Genomic DNA, 19,439 nt, shown 5'->3' with positions numbered 1-19,439 from the left:
ACTGGGGACGCCTTTTGTTTTCGAGAGTCAAGCCAAAATTAACTACTTGTTATCCTCAAATTTTGATTTAAACAATTTTAATCAATTTCTTAGATTTTTATTTTTTATTTTTAATAAAAAAGGTAAAAAAAAAAAACAAATCCAAAATAAAAAGCAAAAAAAATTCACACACATTTCTTTTACTATGGCTCTTATGTTTTATTTTTCTGTATATATATTACTCTCAATAAATTAGGATATATTTGCACACAATGGCACAATGCATCTCATGCATGAGCTCTATACCCGGGCTTCATCTTTTATAGAAGAAAGTAAAGTACTTATGCCCTCGTGAGGTGATAACCTCCGTAATGGAAAGCGAAATACTTTCACTCAAATTGAACCCTTTTCGTTCATAGCCTATAATGAGTGAGGATCGAGGTGCCTTACTTGTCTAACATGGACTACAGTGAAGAGCAATTTGGGAACCTTTAGATCGTGTCAATCCAAACTTAGCATGTAATAAGCCTAAGAAACTAGCCTTAGATAGAGCCTCATCCACTTTCTTGTAAGAAATACCTAAGAATAAAAGTTGTGCCTAATACAAAACCAAAAATCTCTAAAATAAAAAAAAATATTTTTTTTCTTAAACCACATCATCACACTAACTTAATTTTGTTTTATTTTCTTTTTTTCTTTTTGCATTAATCATATCATACAGTTCTGCATCGAGATATTTGCTCTAAGACATATTTCTTCCAAGAAGTTTTCATAGATCCCATAAAACTACAGATTTGCTCATCCTCAGTTAGTGTCCCATATGAGCCGTGTAATAAAGTACATGTTTGGTCAAAAGAAGCCTAACAAAAGAGTGAAGATTGTTTGTCGACCAGTTATGTGTCTGAACTACCTAAAAAAGTGCATTTAGATATCATACAGAATGATTTAGAAGACTTAGCCACCATCTGGGGTCAGTTAAATGAAAAAAGAAAAAAAAGCTTTTGTAAAAAGTACGGACAGATTGCATCCCTCATTTCGATACTGATTGATGAACAGTTGATCATAGTAGCTATACAATTTTGGGATCTATCCTATAGATGCTTCATTTTTAATCAAGAGGATTTAGTGCCAACTATCGAGGAGTATTCGATTTTGCTCGGGATAAAATTACAGTGTTTAGATAAAGTATTCACCCGAAAGCCAAAATCAGGTTATCTTAAAAAGTTGACCAAGCTTATGGGGGTTAAAGTGAAAACCATTGATTCTTTTGCAAAGTCTAAAGGTGAACATCTCAACATTCATTAGGACTTTCTTCGAAACTTCATTCAGGAGCATTTAAATGATGATCAAGATATGGCTATGTTTGCTCTAGCATTGTATGGCATGGTAATCTATCTGAAGACTTTGGGTTACATTGAGATAACTGTGGTAGACTTTTTCGAGCAAATTAAAACCTAAGCAATTAATCCCGTGCCAGCAGTCCTAGCTGAAACTATCAGATTATTGAATTTTTGTTGACAAAATGGAAAAAGACGGTTCATAGGATGTGCATCGCTATTATATGTATAGATCAGAAGTAATTTCAAGTATGGGAATAGTGCTTTCTCGAAGTCGTATCTATGAAATAAAGCACTAATCGAAGAGTTTTACAGAAGTCAATGGCCAACATTGAAGACTAAAGAAGAGTGGGTTTTTTTCTTACGAAAGCTTACCAAGGATGAAATTGAATGGATGGCACCTTGGATGCCTCGGGTGCCCTTGTTGTACCATGGAAGAAACGAGCCATGGATACTATTATTAGGTCTATGGGGCATTATAAGTTATGCTTCATTAATGGTGTTTAGGTAATTTGGTGCAAAGTAGTTTGTTCTTGCTACTCATGGCCTGATCCAAGTAGAATTCATTTATGGGGAACCAAATTCATCAAAAATCTCAGAACAGTTGATCCAAGTATGGAAGAGAACACAAAGAATAAGGTTAGGGCCTCTTATTGATAAAGTCACTTCTGATTACTAGATTTGGAAAGCAAAGTAGCCTAGAAACATAGTACTCCCTCCTGATGACAGCTTATATCAATTGGTTAATCTTTCAGAAGAGGTGCAATTATCAGAAGTTGAGCTTGTCAAAAAAGAATTAGAAGCTGAAGAAAAAAAGAAATAAGAAGAGAAAATTTGAGACTTCATGAAAAAGTAAGACAATTGAAATATGAAACAGAGATACAAAGAGAGTAGATTAGAAGAAGTCATAAAAGAACGGGATCTGGCCAATAGTGATTTGAAAGATCTACATCAAAAAAATAAGAGGTTAAGAGTCTAATTCAAAATTAAAAAAGTCACCAAGTCTTACCTTAGTTGACAACGCGAAATGGATGACCTCCGAGAGGAAATGAACTAATAGAAGGGCAAAGCTCAAGAAAAGCAAGAGGAGACCACCAGAATTTCTCAAGAATGTCAGAATTGGAAGGGATTATACTCTACAACCTCAGCAAGATTGGTCGAATGCCAAAACAAAAAGGAAAGGTTGAAAGTCATGCTCACAAAAGAGAGAAGAAAGCACTTCAAAGTATTGAATGAAAAAGAATCACTTCACCAGGTGATCTAAGTGTTAGAGATACAACTATAAGACCACAAGAGCCATATTTCAACAACAATAGATAAGTGACATATAAGGAAAAAAGATTGGATCTTCACATGCGATTCAAAAAGGGATGCTCGCATGAGATGGAAAGTAGAAAGCTTAGGGAGGCAACAGTACATAGAGCACCTGACTAATCAAGTTTGCAAGGTAGTAAAGAAAGCATGGGAGATGGTTGAAAAGGTAAAAGCATTAAGAAGAGAAGTCAATCCTATAGAAGAATGTGGACAATGCCTAGTGAACTTTCTAGACAATGCAAATGACCATTATGAACAAGTCAAACGCTTCTATGGATATAACTCTATGATGATAAATCTCTTATAATAAAAGTTATATGGAATCAAAAAAAAATTTTAATGTTGAAATTCGTCCAAGAACAAATATCTCTCACTTGCATTCATGCATCATATACATCATTTTCATAAAATAAGTCAAAATAAAATTTTCAACACATAGCATTCTGATTTTTTTTTCCTTAAAAAAAAAATTATGGTAATAAAGGTTCAAGAGTAGCTCATCCATCAAAAATTTTGATCCAACCTACTCGTCATTCATACAATACCAGGACTCAGACAAGAATCATAGAGCAAGAATAGGCTAGTCGATTTGAGAGAATAAAAAAAGTTTAAGAAGAATTAAGAGGGAATCTTAGTATAATAATGGATATGCTCAGGACACTTGACAAGGGAAAAATAGTGGAAGAAAATCTTAGCTTTCAAGAGCAATTGCCAGATATGGTAGATCCTGTTTACCCTCAAGGGTTTGAGCCCTGACCGACTCAACCTTCTCAAGGAACTAGAGTACCAATTTTTACTCCCGGTGGATATCCCAATCTTTATCCAGGAATGACATCCACACCTGCTCCAGGATAATTTCAAAATTTTGTTAATCTTGTCATGATGGAAAAACCACCTAAGTCGATCTTAGTTCCTGATTTAGATGATCCCAAAGAGAGAAAAACTAGGGATAAAGATACCTGAGAAAGTGAAAGATACCAGTGCCTATGAGAATATGAAGTTATTGGAAAAAAAACTTAAAGCCATAGAGGGAATGAATTTTTATGGCCTCACAGATGCAACTGACTTTTGTTTAATCCCAGATGTGGTCATTCTACCAAAATTTAAGGTCTCTGAATTTAAAAAATATGATGGCACGAAATGTCTAATGACTCACATCACCATGTATTATTGTAAGATAGCATCACATACTCGTGATGAGAAGTTATTGATGTACGTATTTCAAAATAGCCTTATGAGATCTGTAGCTAGATGGTATGTTCAACTAGACAGGACTCGTATTTATTCTTGGTAAGAGCTCACAAGAGCATTTCTTACACAATATTAGCATGTCAAATATTTAACTCTAAATCGTCTATCTTTGCAAGTATGAAAAAAAAAGTAACTGAAAGCTTCAAATAATATGCGCAAAGATGAAGAGACATGGCTGCACAACTTCAACCTCCCTTTACTGAGAAAGAAACAATTGTTTTATTTGTGAACACCCTGAAAGCACCATACTATGAGAGATTGATAGGTAATGCAACCAAAAACTTTACAGATATGGTAATATCAGGTGAAATCATTGAAAATATCATAAAGAATGGTAAGCTCGATGCAAGAGAGATAAATGGATCAAGAAAGGTGGAGCTTCTAAAAAAAAGAGAATGAAGCTTAAGCAGTGAACTATGTGGGGTAACAATTCAAAAGTTTCACACCTTATCCTACATCAGTCTACCAAACCCATTACCCTTCCATAAATAATATTACATCCACTCCTTATCCATAACAGTCATACCAGCCATTACTACAACCAGCTTATCCACCTCATTTTTAGCCATCCTTTCAAACATCCACCTACAATCGTCTTGCTACACCTACCAGACCAGAATGGATACCTAATCCTAATAATGTTTTGAGAGCCTCAAAAACTACCTAAGAAAAAATCACGTTCGATCCCATATCCATGACATACACAGATCTGTACCTTCAACTTATCGAGAAACATTTATTAGCCCTTGTTATTGTTGAGCCTTTGAAACCCCTATTTCCTAAATGGTATGATCCCAATACATATTGTGATTATCACTATGAGAATTTAGGTCATTCTATTGAGAACTGTACTACTTTAAAGTGCAAAGTGCAGGGGTTAATCAATGAAGGGTGTTACATTTTGATACCAGCCAATGAAGAACTCTAAATGTTAATGAAAAACCTCTGTCGAATCATACTAAACCATCAATAAATGCTTTGATTGTTGGGCAAGCAAGCTATGTGAAGAAAGGGGTAGAAGAAGTTAAAACTTTGATGGTTAAAGTATTTGAAGCCTTGGTCAAAGCTAACATGTTAAAATTAGTAGAGCTTCAAAATCACTCCGAAACAATTAACTCAATTGAAAGATGTGACTTTTACAAAGGTGCTTTGGGCCATTCTATCAAGAATTGTCACTAATTTCGTCAAGAGGTGTAAAAATTTATGGATATGGGTCGGATAGAGTTTTACGAAAAAAAAAGAGTTGATGAAAGTTGAAGTGTCTATCATTGATTCAAAAAATAAGTTTGTGCATAGACCGATAACTATCTATTATAATGAAAAATAGACATTGAAGCTAGAAAAGCCAGTCTCTTGACCAGTGGTGACAATTAAAGTTTCTAGCTTTTTTTCATACCAGAATGATAAAGCAATATCATAAAAGTACGATTATGATGTCATAGTCAACCTATATACTACAAATATAACGAGCATGAGAGGTATAACTCGAAGTGAAAGATGTTATACTCCAAAAGCTTTAGAAAAGGTTAGAAAAGAGAAAGTAAAGGTGAGAAAGAAAAAGAAAGTCAGAATAATTCTGTTGTAATCCCAAAAAAAGAATGTCAGAAGCCAGTCTCTAAACATGAAGCTTCTGAATTTTTAAAGCTAATAAAATATAATGAATATAACGTGGTAGAATAGCTAAACAAGATGTCAGCTAGGATTTTTTTATTGTCATTATTGCTCAATTCAGAATCGCATCATAATGCTTTGCTAAAAATGCTAAATCAAGCATATGTATCCCATAATACTTCTGTTGAATATGTGAAACAGTTTGTTAGTAATCTGACAATTTCAAATTATATCTCTTTTAGTGATGAAGAGATTCCTCCTAAAGGTTGAGAAAGTACCAAGGCTCTTCACATTACTGTGAAATGTAAAGGTCATATAATGGCTAAGATTTTGATTGATAATGACTCATCTATCAATGTTATGCCTGTGACTACTCTGATAAAACTCCATGTTGATGGATCTTATATGAAACCTAGTCATATGCTAGTAAGAGCCTTTGATGAAACTCGAAGAGAGGTGTTGAGGGACATAAAAATGCCATTACAAATTGGCCCATGCACTTTCAACATAAAATTTTAAGTTATGGACATCTCTTATTTATACAATTATTTATTAGGTAGGCCATGGATCCATATGACAAGTGCTGTTCCATCCTCATTACATCAAAAAATCAAATTCATTGTTGAAGGAAAGTTAACGTGTATGGCAAGAGAAAAAGATTTATTGGCAACTTAGCTGACAAATACTCATTATGTGAAATCAACAGATAAAGCTCTGAAATGCTCTTATAGATCATTCGAGATTGCCAATGCAACATATATAGCTAAAAGATCTAAATTATATTCACCACACTTGTCTATGATAACTAAAATGGTAGTCAAATAGCTTACCAAGATAGGATGGTGAACTGAAGCTAGACTTGAGAAGAACCTGTAAGGAATAATGAAGCCATCGGCCATATATGAAAAGAGAAACAGATTTGGCTTGAGATATAACCCAACAAGAGGGGACAGAATAAGAATAGTGAATGAAAAAAGAGATAAGAGGATAGCTAATCTTAGGGGATATGAGCCGAAGTTAGAGCCTATGGTTGTTTTATACCTCTATGATTCTTTTCACTCGGAAGGATATATTTATCCAGATTTATCGAGAGCTTTAAGTGCAAGATTCGTGAAAAATTTTTTAGTGCTGGCCATTCAAATGGTGGATGATAGAGAAAAGAAGAGTTAAAGTGAAGAGCCATTTGTGTACCCTTATCCTCCAGATTTTGAGCTGGATAATTGGAAAGTTATAAAACTACATGTTATTTTTAAAACTTTGGAAAAGTAATGTACTGTGAAACTTTAAATCCCTAATTACTTTCTATGAGTATTATGAGATCTTTTATAGTGTGTTTATGTTTGTCATTTTAATAAAAGACTTAGAAGATGCATTTGCATTTTTTCTATTGTTTTCATTTTCATTTTGCTTTCCATTCTTCTTTTTCCATCATTTTCTTGCCATTCCATTTTTGTGTGCCAATATTCTCTCATCTTACCTTTGCAGGGTCCCAAACAATGAACATAAAGATAATCATGGCAATAGTCTCAGATTTGATTTGAAAACTTAATTCATGTTAATGAACTTGATAATGAGAAAGATCTAGATAACTACACACTGCCTTTTGATTTGTTAAAATTAATAGAACATGAAGATAAGTCAATTGAACCCCACCAAGAAATTATCAAATTAGTGAATTTGAGAGATGGTGAAAACAAAAAAGAGGTTAAAGTTGGTATATCTCTTTTACCAGCTGAAAGACAGAAGCTAGAAAAGCTACTTCGAGAATATGTAGATGTGTTCGTGTAGACTTATCAGGATATGCCAAGATTCAACATTGATATTGTAGAGCACAAGTTACCTTTAAAACCAGGATGTAAGCCGATGCAGTAAAAGCTAAGGCGCATAAAACTAGAGATGCTGTTAAAAATTAAAGAGAAAATGAAGAAGCAATTTGATTCTGGATTTTTAGAGGTGGTAAAATATCCTGAATGGGTAGCCAACATAGTGCCAGTTCCTGAGAAGGATAGAAAAGTGAGAATGTGTGTCGATTATCGAGACTTGAATAAGGTGAGTCCCAAGGATAACTTTTTTCAACCTCACATTGATATTCTAGTAGATAATACTGCTAGGCATTCCGTATTTTCTTTTATGGATGGCTTTTCAGGCTACAAATCAAATTAAGATGGCTCGAGATGATATAGAAAAAACTACATTTGTGACTATGTAAAAAATATTCTGTTACAAAGTTATGCCTTTTGGGTTGAAAAATGCTGGTGCCACTTATCAAAGAGCAATAGTGACTTTCTTTCATGACATGATGTATAAAAAAATAAAGGTATATATGGATGATATGATTGCGAAATCTTGTGAAGGAAAAAATCATGTAGTCAATCTCAAAAAGCTGTTTGATAGGTTGAGAAGATTTCAACTGAAGTTGAATCCTGCTAAATGTACATTTGATGCCAAATCAAGAAAACTATTGGGATTTATGGTTAGTGAAAGAGGAATTGAAGTGGACCCGGATAAGGTACAAGCCATCCAAAACTTATCTCCTCTTCATACTCCAAAAAAAAAAAGAGGTTTCCTAGGGAGACTAAACTATATTGCTTGTTTCATTTCTTAACTCACCTACAAATGCGATCTTATTTTCAAGCTTCTTAGAAAACATGATCCAGGAGAATAGAATGATGAATGCCAAAAAGCTTTTGACAAAATCAAAGAATAATTATCAAATCCGCCTATATTGGTACCACCTATTCCAAGAAAAACTTTGATCTTATACTTAATGGTACATGAAAATTTCATGAGATGTGTGCTGGGGTAAAAAGGTGAAACTAATAGGAAAGAACGAGCAATATACTACTTGAGCAAAAAATTCACTGATTATTAGTCCAAGTATTCACCATTAGAGAAGATATGTTGTGCATTAGCCTGGATAACTCGAAGGTTTAGACAATACATGCTTTATCACACTACTTGGCTCATAGCAAAGCTGGATCCTATTAAGTATATCTTTAAAAGGCTCTCATTGACAGAAAAAATAACGATGTGATAAGTTATGCTTTTAAAATATGATATCATTTATGTGACTCAAAAAGCTATAAAAAGAAGTATCGTAGCCGAGTTTCTTGCTGATCGTGTTATCAAAAATTATGAACCAATGAACTTGGAGTTCCCTGATGAAGATGTGATGGCCATTAAAGAAAATGAACCTGTTGAAGAGTCTTGAAGGATGTATTTTGATGGAGCTGCTAATGCTTTGGGTCATAGTATTAGGGCAATTTTAATATCTTATGATGGGCACTATTATTCCATTACAGCCATGTTAAATTTTAATTGCACAAATAATATGGTTGAGTATGAGGCCTATGTTATGGGTCTGCAAGCAACAATTGAAAAAAAATTAAAGTATTAGATGTGTTTGGAGATTCAGCTCTAGTCATCTATCAGTTACGAGGAGAATGGAAAACTAGAGATTCCAAGTTGATATGGTACCATAGTATATCTCTCAATTGGTCAAACAATTCGAAGAAGTTTAATTTGAGCATTTGCCTAGAGAGGAAAACCAAATTGCTAATGCACTGGTTACTCTAGCTGCAATGATTAAAATAGATGTAAATACTGAAATCTAACCCATCAAGTTGGATGTGAAGGATGAACCAGCACATTGTTCAGGTGTTGAAGAAGAAGTTAATGGGAAGCCATGGTATCATGACATCATGCAATATATTAAAAGCCAGCAATACCTAGAACATGTTACAGAAAATGATAAGAGAACTATTAAAAGGTTGGCTATGAGTTTCTTTCTTGAATGAGACATATTCTATAAAAGAGATTGAGATCAAGTACTCTTAAGGTGTGTGAATGCAGCTGAAGCGAAAAGGATTATTGAAAAAGTGCATGATGGAGTTTATGGGGCACATGCAAATGGTCATATGATGGTTAGACAAATTATGAGGGCTGGATACTATTGGTTAATAATGGAAAGTGACTCTATTGATTATGCTAGAAAATACCATAAGTGTCAGATCTATGCTGACAAGATCCACACTCCTCCAATAATATTACATGTTTTAGCTCATTCATGGCCATTCTCTATGTGAGGTATGGATGTCATTGGTCCCATCACTCAAAAAGCTTCAAATGGACATAGGTTCATCTTTGTGATGATTGATTGCTTCATAAAATGGATAAAAGTCGTATCATACGCTAGTGTGACCCGATCTATGGTATGCAAATTCGTAAAAAGAGAGATAATATGTAAATATGGGCTTTTAGAGATAATTATTTTTTATAATACCAAAAATTTAAATAGTAAAATGATGAATGAAGTTTGCACTCGGTTCAAGATTCGTCACCATAATTCGACACCTTATCATCCAAAGATGAATGGGGTAGTGAAGGCTGTAAACAAGAATATCAAAAGAATCTTGGAGAAAATGATTGATACTTATAAAAATTAACATGAGAAGTTGCCTTTTGCTTTGTATGCTTATAAAAATCAGTCCGAACATCTACTGGGGTCACCTTATTCTGTTTGGTATATGAAATGGAAACTGTGCTACCGATCGAAGTGAAAATTCCCTTGCTGAGAGTTCTGATAGAAGTAGAATTAGAGGAAGTAAAATGGGTTCAAAATCACTACGAGCAATTGAACCTCATTGAAGAGAAAAGACTTACAGCACTTTGTCATTGTCAATTATATCAAAAGAGGATAATGAGAGCATAGGACAAGAAAATTCATCCTCGTCGCTTTAGAGAAGGAGACTTAGTGTTGAAAAGTATCCTTCCAAATCAACATGATAATAAAAAAAAATGAACACCAAATTGAGAAAGTCTATACGTGGTGAAAAAAACCTTTTTCGATGGAGCATTGATTTTGATAGAAATGGACAGAAGTGATTTACCTACTTCAATAAACTCAGATGCTATGAAAAAATATTTTGCTTGAAAGAAAAAAGAAAAAAATGAAAAATAATGACTCATCTAAGCTAAAAACTTGAAAAAGGTGGCTTTGATGTGAAGAAGAAGCATCATTCCAAAATATAGGGGCAAGTGTAGTTTGATGAACTCTGAAGGATCAAGGAAGTCATCTAATTTAGTTTTAGAAAAAGAACCTGGGAATATTTTGTTCATGATTATCTTATGATCATTATTTGGGCACTTTTGTTTCAACTTAAATACTTTGCCATGCACTTGTTACCATTCTAATAAAATATGTTATCTTTCCTTTGGAAATAACACCTATCCATTCATTTATTCTCATTTTTTGTCTGCCATACGAATAAGAGAAATGTGTGATTGCATTTTATTAGTCTTGGACTTAAAATAATCAAAAGAAAAACAAACATGAAAGATCTTAGCATTACTTTTTAAAAGTTGACAAAGACAAATAAAAAAAGAGGAGAAAAGCATGACAAGACATTGATGTTGTAGACTTTTGAAGAAAAGTATTGGTAGAGAAGAATTCAATGGTCAGATGTTAAGAACAGATTGATCATATGGTAATTATTAAGAATTATGATAAAAGAAGCAAAAAACGAGAGATTTCGAGAACCTTTTTACCACAATGAATAATTTTGATTGCATTACATGCATTGCATTTAGAGCACTCAGTACATGCATCCATGAATAATGAGGACAGAGACTTTCCATTTCCTAATCAAACAAAAGATTTCAAAAGAGAAAAATTTTCTTGTTCAAAGATGAGAACTCGATTTGGAGCTTTTTCAAGATGAAATTTTTAAAGTTGTTGAGCCTCTGTTGAGAGGAGCTTTTTTAAGAAATTTTTTAAAGTTGTTGAACCTCTATTAAGAGGAGCTTTTACCAAGATGAAATTTCAAAGTTATTGAGCCTCTGCTAAGAGGAGCTTTTCTAAGATGAAATTTTAAAATTATTGAGCCTCTGTTGAAAATAGCCTATTTTAGATTTTAAATTTTAAAGTTGTTGAGCCTCTGTTAAGAAGAGCTTTTTCAGATGAAATTTTTAAAGTAGTTGAGCCTCTGCTGAGTGGAGCCCTTTTCAAGATGAGATTTTTAGAGTTGTTGAGCCTCTGTTAAAAGGAGTCTTTTTCAGATTTAAAATTTTCAAAAGTTGTCGAGCCTCAAGTGAGAGGAGCATTTTCGATTTGACGAGAAAAACTTTTTGAGTAGTCTATGTTAAAAAAAAAGTGGAAAAAAAGAAAAAAAATCCATTTGGATTCCAGATAAAATTGTTGTCTTTGTCTTTGCCTTATTATTGATTATCAGTAATGTGCAAAGAGGGATAGCTGTGGACATCAAATTTGTCTTGTCACAAAAAAAATAATAAATAAAATAATAATAATATTATTAAATACAATAATAAAAATTAAACAAAAAAACAAAAAAAAATATAAAAAAACATAACAAAAAAAAGAGGGATGACAGTGGTGCCTTCCCTGGCACCACTGCCACCATGCCCTACCCACCATACCTTACCCTACCACCCATACTCTGATCACCCATCCTGTTGGCTCCTAGCCCTACCACTGCTAGATCAGACAAAAATAATAAAAAAGGCATGAAGCTCGTGCTTGCACCCTATGCCAAGCCTTGTGCCATGCACGGTCGGAGCTTTATAAATAGAGCTCCTAACTGAACCCCAAGAAAATGAACAAAAGGAAGGGATGCTGCCAGAAAACCATTTTGCTAAAAAAAAAAATCCAAAATAGTCCCTTGGAACGGGAACCCAATGTCCAAAAAAAAACCTACAAAAAAAAAATCAAGTCCGAATACATAAAAAAAAGAGAGAGAAAATGTTTTAACCAAAACTTTAAGAGCAGATCTAGGCCATTTAGGTTGCTTTTTGGTAAAACGGAGGCCAGATTTAGGTTCAGGGAGTCGAGAAGAACATTTTGGGGTTTTTGAAATTTTTTGGCTACTGGCGGTCGGAGCGGCGGTTGGTGATCGATCGATCACCTTAGAAAAAGAGGTTCTGAGAGTGTAAAGAGAGAGGGGGAGAAGAGAAAATGAAAGAAATTTTTTTTTGGCTTTTATAAAATCTGTCAAGGTCAAAATGACGCTGTTTCAATAAAACCTCAAAACAACGCTGTTTTAAACCTTAAGATCCGATCCTCAACCTGTCGACCCGATCCGGGGTCCGTCAATCAACTCGTGACCTGACTCACCCATAGACCTAGATCGATTTAGCTGTACTGACCTAGACTAAGTCGAACTGCACTCGAATCGTCGAACCAACCAGATCGCGCTTGAACTGACCGGACCCACATGATCGGATTTAGGTAAAAAAAAATTTTTTCTTTCTAAATTTTTTTTATTATTTTTATATATTATTTTATTAATATTTTGCATATTAAAACATTTATATTTGTTAGTTTAAATGATGAAATATGTAGTTAAAATTTTTATAATTTTGTTAATTTTTAAAATAAACTTTAAAAAACAAAATAAAATAAAAATAAATTTAATAATAATACAAAACTAATAAAAAATGTAGGAAAAGGAAATTCTTATCCGACGATGAGATTCAAAGGTATTCCGAGTAGTGATACCTACGAAATCTCTAGGTGAGAAGATTTTTTTTTAAATACTACCAGTGTATTGGAGTATTTATAAAAAATTTTCAATAAAATAAAAATTTTCCTTTTTTTTGGTTATAAAATGATAATAATAAAATTAACTAATAAATTAAGAATAAGTAATAAAAATGAGAGAAAAGAAAATTTTATCCAATGATGGGATTCGAAAAGTATTTCGAGTAGTGATACTTTACGAAATCCTTAGGTGAGAAGATTTTTTTAATATTACCAGTGTATTGAAATATGTATAGAAAATCTTCAATATAATAAAATTTCTTTTTCTTCAAAATTTCAATTGAAAACAAAAAAAATAAATTAAACAATTAATAAAATTACCAAGAAAAGAATAAAATGTGTGCATTAACATGGTAATATTTTACATTGCATGCATGACATAATTTTTACGAAAAGTAATTTCGAACCTCTAAGGATGAAATTCTAAGGTATTCCGAGAAGTGATGCCTAGAAAATCTCTAGGTGAGAAAAAGTTCTTCTAATGTTACCAACACACTGGAACATTTGAAGAATTATTTCAATAAAAAGATTCAAATTTATTTTTCTCGAATAAATTTTTTTAAATTAAAAAAATTAAAAACCAAATTTCAATAAATGAATAAATCCAGAAAATTATTTTTCAAATACAAAAAATGGGACTATTTTTTATCAAAATCAAAGGATAACACGTAGTTAATTGGTACCGTTTTAAAAGGGCGCTGTGGGGGTGCTAATCCTTCCCTACGCATAACCGACTCTCGAACCCAAACTGTTACGCAGACCCTAAAATTATCCTTTTAATAAATTTTAATTAATTTTAAGATTTCATTAAAATGATATGTTTTAATAGGTGGCCAATCACACCTAGTCAAAAAAAGATTGGTGACGACTCCGTTTTTCGTTCTTTTATTTTTGTTTTCAAATTCATCAAATGGACACAAAACTGTTACGACACACGCAAAAGCAAATCGACATTGGATCCTTTTCTAACTTAACATTAGCTTTTAGAGATAGAAGACATGAAAAATGTGGCTGTTGCTTGCACTCGTCTAAACACAATGTGAAATGATCTTGTTATTTGGCTACTACGGGAGACAGAAATTCTCCACTTTGATCCAACGTGTTTTCTTTTCCATTGGAAATGAATAGTAGTCAATAAACTAGTACTCCTGTTCAATGGAAAACGTATGACAAATGTGGCTGTTACAGGAAATAAAAGAAATAAAAGAGATGGCATGCCTTAAAAATTAAGGATAGCAAAGGGATGAGATCGGAGTGTTTTTTCTCACACTGACTCTTACTCGCTATTTTAATTGTTTCACTTGAATATATTTTATCTTGATTTCCTGTTATTATTTTTTACATTTAATCTCAATCCGAAAAATATATGTGTAATTTGCATTTGATTCAGTTGATTTAAAATTTAATTTATTATAATTTTTATTAAAAAATAATTTTTAATATAAATTACATCTTAATTTTATATAAAAAAATTTTAATTTTATGGCTGCAAACAAAAGAAAAGAAAGAACTGTTGAAGTATTAAAATCAAAGTGAGGATTGAGTTTTTTAGATTGTTAAATGTTTTTACCTCATACCTTATGCATTTTAAAGATTAGCTTGCAACAGAGAAGGATACTTGTCTTTTTCAAGTCATCTAAACACGGTACTGCAAGTCTATGCAACAAATTGCTGGGAAAATGCATTATTCATATGTATAAAAGAAATAAAAGAGATAGCATGCCTTAAAAATTAGGAAGAGCAATGGGATGAGATGGGAGTATTTTCTCACACTGAATCTGATTTAATATTTTAATTGTTTCACTTAAATATACTCTATCTTGATATCTTGTTATTTTTTTGGACATTTAATCTCAACTTGAAAAATATGTGTAATTTGCATTTGAGTCGATTGATTCAAAATTTAATTTAGTATAATTTTTATAAAAAATCATTTTAATATTATAAATTACACCTTAATTTTAGATAAAAAAAAAAACTTTAATTTTATGGCTAAAAACAAAAGAAAAGAAAGAACTGTTGAAGTATTAAAATCAAAGAGAGGATTGAGTCTTTTAGATTGGTAAAGATACTTTAAAGATTAGCTAGCAACGAGGAAAGATACTTGTCTTCTTCAAGTCATCTAAACACGGTATTGCAAGTCTATGCACCATATTGCTGGGAAAATGCATTATTCATATGTATGATTCCAAGATATCTGCAGAACAATCAATGACGACAATTGACTAACAAAAAGTAGAAGAAGACCTCGACTACTACACCTTCATATAAATTTAATAGTCTCTGGAAATCATAACATGCTACAACTGAACCTTTACCAGAAGTTCAAGCTAAATAGACATGGCCCCATCCTTAACCAATTCCATTTTTTTAGTGGTGTTGTGGAGTACCATCCTTTTTTCCTTTGCTACAACCCTGTTAGCAGCAGTATCTTCACTGGAATCAGAAGCTGTGGCTTTGCTAGAGAGTGGCTGGTGGAGTAGCTATAGCAACAATATTTCTCAACGTTGCAAGTGGCACGGCATTTCATGCAACAATGCAGGAAACATCACCAAAATTAACCCATCTGCTGACTTGATTCCAGTTGGTGATAGATTTGGAAAATTGAATTTCTCTTCATTTCCAAATCTTGTCCTTCTTGATCTTAGCGATCGTAAACTTAACGGAAATATCCCGCCTCAGATAGGTGATCTATCCGCATTAAAGTACCTGAACTTGTCCTCCTGTGAGTTATCTGGTGAGTTACATTCTTCCCTAGGAAACTTAACCCAACTAGAGTTTCTTGACATTTCCTATAATGATAACATTAATGGTTCCATCCCTCCACAACTAGGGAATTTGAAAAACCTTGTTAGTTTAAATTTGAGTTGGAATCAGTTTGCTGGTCTAATCCCTTCTGGTTTGGGTCAATTAACCAATCTCAAGTCTTTGATTCTTGCGGGCAATATGCTTGTTGGTTCAATACCTTTTACTCTGTATCAATTAACCAATTTGGCAACTCTGATCGTTGCTTCTAACAAACTTGAAGGTTCCATACCTCCAAATATTGAAAAGCTAAAGAACCTCCGTATTTTCGCCATCTATAATAATAGATTCACAGGTTCGATTCCTCCAGCTCTGTGCCATTTGACAAACTTGCTCATAATTTCCCTTGGAAAAAATCAAATCAGTGGTTCAACCCCTTCTTCTATCGGTAATTTATAAAAATTGCAAACACTGGACCTTCTTTCAAATGTTTTAGAAGGTCCTATACCAAAAGAAATTGGGAATTTAGAAGCACTAAACATATTAGACATCTCTAACAACAAATTGAGTGGTTCCATACCTTCAAAAATTGGGAATTGCATAAATTTGTGGCGATTGGACCTAAGCAACAATAATTTGGAGGGATTCATCCCTCCTCAAATTGGGAGTTGCTTAAGTTTATCCTATTTGAACCTAAGCAGCAATCATTTAGAGGGGTACATCCCTCCTCAGATCGGCAAGTTTTCAAATCTACGATATTTAAATCTCAGCTACAACAATCTCTCAGGTGAAATCCCTGACTTGGAGGCCACTGATCTCAAAATTGTTGATACCAATAATGGTTGCAAGACTATCTATCCCTATCCATTTGAAGGCAACAAGGATTTATCACCCTACCTCTGTGATTCACCAACCACTCCTTACTTCACGAAGATATTCCTCCCTATTGCCATATTCTCTACTTTTTCTATTCTAGGGTGTTTGCTTTTGTGACGGTTCAAGGCCAAAAAGAACCAATCTGGTTCACAAACAACAAAAAATGGGGATTTGTGCTCAATATGGAACTTTGATGGAAAGATAGCATATGAAGACATTATTGCAGCAACAGAAGATTTTGATATTCGATACTGCATTGGAACTGGGGGTTATGGAAGTGTTTACAAAGCACAACTACCTTGTGGTAAAACAGTTGCTTTAAAAAAACTTCATCGCCTTGAAGCTGAGGATCCGGGTTTCGACAAGAGTTTAGGAATGAGGTGAAAATTTTGTCTGAAATTCGACATCGAAATATTGTGAAGCTTCATGGATATTGTCTACACCGGCGGTGCATGTTTCTGATATATGAATACATGGAAAGAGGAAGCTTGTTCTGGGTCCTAAGTAATGATGATGAAGCAGTAGAGTTGAATTGGATAAAAAGAGTTAAGATCATCAAATCCTTTGCTCATGCCTTGTCTTACTTGCATCATGATTGCACCCCTCCAATTGTTCATCGAGACATTTCAAGTAGCAATATTCTGCTAAACTCAAGCTTGGAGGCTTTTGTCGCTGATTGTGGAACCGCTAGAATGCTACATCTTGATTCATCTAATCTGACCGTTCTTGCTGGTACATATGGCTATATAGCCCCAGGTAAATTTTTTTTTTCATCTTATACTACTTTATTGGCTTCAAAATAAATTTATAATTGAACAAATAATTGAGTAATTAATTGTTACGCTTACATTAATAAGTAGTATGTTAAGTTTGTGGATCATGATTAGTAATCCTTATTTAATAAACATCTAATAACTATCTTTTCATGAACAACATTAATATATAATAAATTTTGTCTAAAATGAAATTTTAAATATAAAAACCATAAGGCAATTTAATAAATAAATTCCCAGACTCTTTTACCAATAATACAATCAAACAGATTTATTTGATTATAATCGTGATATATGTAACATCATAAAAAGAAGTAATTAGATATTGCTTGATTAGTTACATCACTAAAAACTTGTAAAGGTTAAATATTTAATCATCAATTAAAACACACCATTAATTAATTATTAAAAAATTATATAATCTAGCTCTAATTTTCTAGCCATATAATTAAGAAAATTTAATTTGTAAGCACATCCTCAAAAAGTATATGAGGCACTAAGATTAAAGGGATGAAATTTTTTTGGACTTAGTAGTAAATATTCAATCGTAATTAATTGAAAATAATAAGTAAAATATTATTGTGAATTAATTTTTTATTATCTTATGTTATGTTATAATTTTTCATGCATATAATTTGTGTATGCAGAAGTTGCCTACACAATAGTTGTGACTGAAAAATGTGATGTGTATAGCTTTGGAATTTTGGCATTGGAAATATTAATGGGAAAGCATCCTGGAGATCTCTTGTCATCACCATCTTCTTTGCAAAATGCCAAGCTAATTGATGTGTTAGACAAACGTCTACCACCCCCAACAAGCCAACTGGTTGCACAGAATATTGTTCAGGCCGCTACACTGGCATTGGCATGCTTAAATCCGCAACCAAAGTTCTGACCAATGATGGAAGAAGTATCCAAAGAGTTTGTTTCTTCCCCAAAATCCTTGGAGATTCCTCTCCGAATGATTACTTTATCACAACTTGTGAACCATGAAATGCATTTTGGAGGCAGGAAAGAAACTTGTCATGTTTAATTAAAGCTGCTTATTAACTAATTTCATTTGTAATTCATTGTGACACAACACAAGAATGTGCCTCAAAGAGAGATAGCTGGTTCCATGGGAAATAATTAGAAACCAGCAATTGGCTTGCTCTTTCTGTTTCCCATGCTTGAATTTATTTTGTTCAAAATTACTGGTTGTTATATTCTATGACATAAATCTACTTAATGCAGGTCTCAGGTCTTAAAGATAGATTTTCTATAATTACGGTTGTTATTTGATATTATCTAATTTATTTATTTATTTTTAGATACCCAATTGTTAAAACTAGATAAAAAAAATTAAGTAATTAAATTCGACAATTTTAATTTTGTGTAAGCATGTTTATTCTCCACCAAATCCCTTCCCATCCTTTCTTTTTGTAAACTAAAATGCTTTCTTTAGTCCACTTTCCGAATATATACCACAGCCATTGCCAGAGGACAGAGATTTTCGTATCTCTGTAGAAAATTCAACCTGATTTGGATGCACGCAGCGAGAATGCATTCTGGAATTATAGTTACTAGAGAATGAGCCTTGCAGACAGAGACTATAAAAGATGAGAAATTTCGCCGAAAGTTTTGCAACGAAGGATGAGAAAATAAAAATAACCCATTTGAAGTAAAGACTGCGGTAAAAGCAGAACTGTACGGAAAATGTTAATCCGATTCTTTGCATAGGCCTATGCTGTTTGAAAGATACACCACTTCAAAGAAAGATAGAAAAAAGACTTGGACACCCGAAATACACGTCTTTAAATTGTTCCACAAAAGACGGAGTCATTGGCATGATCGATGATCAACATCCTTATACTATACTCTATAGGGAAGGACTTGAAGCCAAGGCAAATTCAGGGTCTTCATCCTTGAATTATGAAGATCAGAAAATAAGAGGTGAGACTGAGACCATATGAATGATGTTCACCGGGTCTAATAATTTTTTTTTTTTAAATTTATAAT

The 19,439-nt window shown here is 33.1% G+C and overlaps 1 pseudogene across 1 annotated transcript; it reads left to right on the top strand.

Moving 5' to 3' along the window:
- Nucleotides 1-15,387: 15,387 nt before the first annotated feature.
- Nucleotides 15,388-18,705, top strand: LOC111316301 (uncharacterized; annotated as a pseudogene). Its single transcript, XR_016333396.1, has 2 exons — nt 15,388-17,424; nt 18,089-18,705. The product of XR_016333396.1 is annotated as an uncharacterized LOC111316301 (transcript).
- The last annotated feature ends 734 nt before the right edge of the window (nt 18,706-19,439 follow it).

Source organism: Durio zibethinus, chromosome 24 (assembly GCF_047325235.1).
Source record: "Durio zibethinus cultivar Kanyao isolate XHJ-2024 chromosome 24, ASM4732523v1, whole genome shotgun sequence".
Classification (NCBI taxonomy): Eukaryota; Viridiplantae; Streptophyta; class Magnoliopsida; order Malvales; family Malvaceae; genus Durio; species Durio zibethinus.
Note: the sequence above shows the minus strand (reverse complement) of the source record. Positions and strands in the feature narration are given on the sequence as shown.